Consider the following 3,589-nt stretch of genomic DNA (forward strand, 5'->3'; position numbering starts at 1 on the left):
TTATATCCTGTAGCTCTACATTGTGTCCTGCAAATGTGCTTTGCAACTACTAAAAAAATTTCAATCACATTTTCCCCAATACATAAATCTAGAAGTTTTCTCCTACATTGGGTAAACTGAGAAAGTTTGTGCCATGGTACATTTGTTCTTTAGTTCTAGTTGCCCAATGATATGTACCCTTTCATTGGAGGCACTTGATTTAAATATTCTAGGTAAAAGCACATATCTGTGTCACTGTTTGTGATACCAAAACCCATTTTGGTCAAATCTCATTTCTCTATCAAAACTCATTTTTTTTGAAAAACTAAAAATACCTTTTTATAGATCTCAGATTCAATATTATCATTATCTAAATTTTTGAGTGTTTTGATTAGTTATAATATGTTATAATCTCAAAGTATTATAAGTTGATATTTCAACATTTCAAAAGATGCTCCCTCAAAAAAGAAAAAAAAAAGTAAATCATATCAAAAAAATTAAAAAATTATATTTATCTCTAGAGGAGAGAATCCTCTTCACGAATATGTAATCTTTTCTCAGGAAGGTATATATTTCATAGGAAAGCTTTGACAGGAGGAAAAAAATGTTGAATTTTGATAAGGTTGAACTTGAGTACTTATAAAAAAGAAAACATACATCAAAAATAATTATTTTCTTTTTTGTGCACTAGATATACATGTCATCTATAAGATGTTTTCAAATTAGAACAAAAAAAAGATGATTTGCATATAGTTGTTTGACAGGAACTACACCCTATATTTTTTACAGCTAGAAAAGGGACTTCAAAATAAAATAAAATGAATAAATTCTTACTCAAAAAAAATTATAAAAATTATAGGCATAAAATTCATCCAATTCTTACACATTTCATCTATTTACATCATCTTCATATTTTAAACACAAATGCCATTTTTTTTGTAACTAATGTTGAACTGTCACATTCTGATATCACGTTTCTTTATAAAAGGTGACACAGGTTTGTGCTTTTAGCCTTCTCCATGAATTGTAGTCAATACTCGTATCATACAATGAAACAAATGCAAATGCTATGTATCATCAGGAAAGGTTCTACAAATAAAATCCTGACACCACTTGGAATACAATTTTGGATCCATTGCTAAAATTAAATGAGGATCAATGTGTAGGGACTTGTAAGCATGTTCAAGTCTCTTGGAAATATCATAATCTTGGAGAATTTCTATAATTCCAAAGTACAAAACTACATCATAATCCTAACCAAAAAAATCCCTTTTTGGATGAGAATCTTGAGCAATTTTTAGGGTTTTACAAGTTTCGCTAGTAGGCATGTTCACACCTAGCCTTATTACTAGCCTCATTGTTCCTGGAAGGACAAGATCCGTATTTTCCACTTGAACACAAAACTCATCAAATGTGAGTTTTTTTTAAAAAAATCACTTGACAGATGTGCATCCATGGAAGAATTCTTTGGCGAAAAAGGAGTACCATATTGTGGCACCCGGAGATGAAGACCTAATAAAATATTGTAGTCCATTTTTCTCTTGGCTTCCAAAATGTTGCAATCACACTTTTTTTTTTAGAAGTGCCTAGCACCATTTTGGATCAAACTAATATACAAACTCAAGATCTAGATCCTTGAGAGTTGTAGTCTCATCGATTTCAACTTTTTTTGTTGATCAAACTTGAGATGAGCCTTTTAGATTGAACAACCTATGTATGTGAAGCTCTAAATAGAACATACTTCGCATAAGTTGGAACTTTTGTCCTCCTACTAGTCTAATACTATGTAGGCCAAAAAAATTAGTGATCAATGTGCTTTTATAAGTACGAACATGATTATAGTAATTTGGTAGTATACAAAGAAGTCCCTTTACTTCAGATTTCCTCATTGTCTCTATCATGAACTGATCATCATGAGAAAGATAAAATACAGCGCGACTCTTTCCTAGAGAGGAGAGTTCTCACAAAGCATCATTTCCACAAATAGAAAGCATATAATCAGCTGCATCAATTTGAAAAAGTTACCAAAGATGCTCAAAAACTATTGGGTAGTAGTCCTTCCATTTGAAGTCAACAAAATGATGATGGGGATGCAAGCTAAACCCTCAAGTGAGAATCACATCCATACACTTCCTTTGGGATCAAAATTAGCAGGGACAATCTCTTGTTTGTGTATGGGACTGATCTTTCCTACAACATACTTGATTCCCAACTACAAATTAAGCATCAAGTTGTAATTTTTTTACCCTTTATAGATAATTTCACCCGTTCTCTTACTTTCATTTGTCTATTATTTATGGCCTCTTTTCACAGCCTTGGAAGACACATTTATTTTGGATACCACAATAATCAATACTCCTTGAACATATTCTCTCTCGACAACTTATTGTATAGGAAAATTTTTGCGATAACAAGTTATGATACCCTTGTCATTATCATCAAATTCCTCACTAATTGAGCTTCTTATCCCATCAAAGGAAAAGGCTCTTGTTATTCTCAATTCAAGGGTTTTTGAGGATGTTGTTTTAGAGCTATGGGCATAAGAAGTGTTCAAATAAACTTCAAAATTAGACATAGAAGAGCTTCTTGGTCATCATCAGAGAGATCTTCATGTTGATCCAAACTAGAAGGTGAGGATTCCAAAACGTGATTTGTTCCACATGCAGGATAAAATGTACCTTTCCCATCTTTGAGCCCCTAACTCCAAGTCCCCATATAATAACTCTCATCTTCCAATCTATAGATTCCATGGCCATGCTTCAACCCATCAAGCCTTTGCCCATCATGTTCAACCCCATTGATCTGACTCATAATCCCTATTCCACACATTAATCCACATCTCCATTCTCCCACATATTTAGAACCACTCTCCCAAATATACCGACCTTGGCCTTCCTTAAAAAGATGCTTCCAATACTCTTCATAAAAATCACCACTCTTGAGGGATTTATTACCATACCCATGTTTTTCATTTAGCAACCACTATGAAATATGTTGCTATTTTTTTTATCTATTTTCTACTAGCTTGTAGCTAGCTCCTATACTGCTTCTGATTGCCTTATTATTATAATAAACATAGAAGGTGCCTCCTATAGATTTCTCAAATTTTTCCCCAATCTTAGGTTGGAAAGTTTGTGATTATCTTGGCCATTTCTAGAACTTCTATAGAGTTAAGGGGAGTTTAGTAATAGGCTTATTTTGTAGAACATTCTAAAAGAGAATAGAGACAACCTTCTCTATGCATTTGTGACCAAATGTAGGGGTAGTCTTCTATGCATTTGGGACCAAAAGACCTATAGATTATTTTAAATAGAATTGTTAGAATGATGAATATTAAGGGAGGGTATTAAAATATTGTAATTTTTCTTTGATGGTCATCTTAGTTGTCTTAGTTACTCTATGATATTTCCTTTTCTATCTTTAGTTCATGATTGTTTCATTTAGAAACATAGTCTTTGTTAATCTATTTAAGGAGCATTTGTCTTGTTTATTTAATGTAACATTAACAACATCAACTTATAATAACTACTCAAATCAAACCTATAATTTTCTACCTATTTGGTGGTGTTTAGCAGAGTTCTACATGTATGTGACTGTTTAGTAACCTTCG

The 3,589-nt window shown here is 32.4% G+C and overlaps 1 pseudogene; it reads right to left on the minus strand.

The window, feature by feature from the left end:
- Nucleotides 1-1,333: 1,333 nt before the first annotated feature.
- Nucleotides 1,334-2,735, minus strand: LOC149535702 (phosphatidylinositol 4-phosphate 5-kinase 9 pseudogene; annotated as a pseudogene).
- Between the last annotated feature and the right edge of the window lie 854 nt (nucleotides 2,736-3,589).

This window comes from Cupressus sempervirens, chromosome 10 (genome assembly GCF_028749045.1).
Source record: "Cupressus sempervirens isolate cs-2001-9-10 chromosome 10, ASM2874904v1, whole genome shotgun sequence".
Classification (NCBI taxonomy): domain Eukaryota; kingdom Viridiplantae; phylum Streptophyta; class Pinopsida; order Cupressales; family Cupressaceae; genus Cupressus; species Cupressus sempervirens.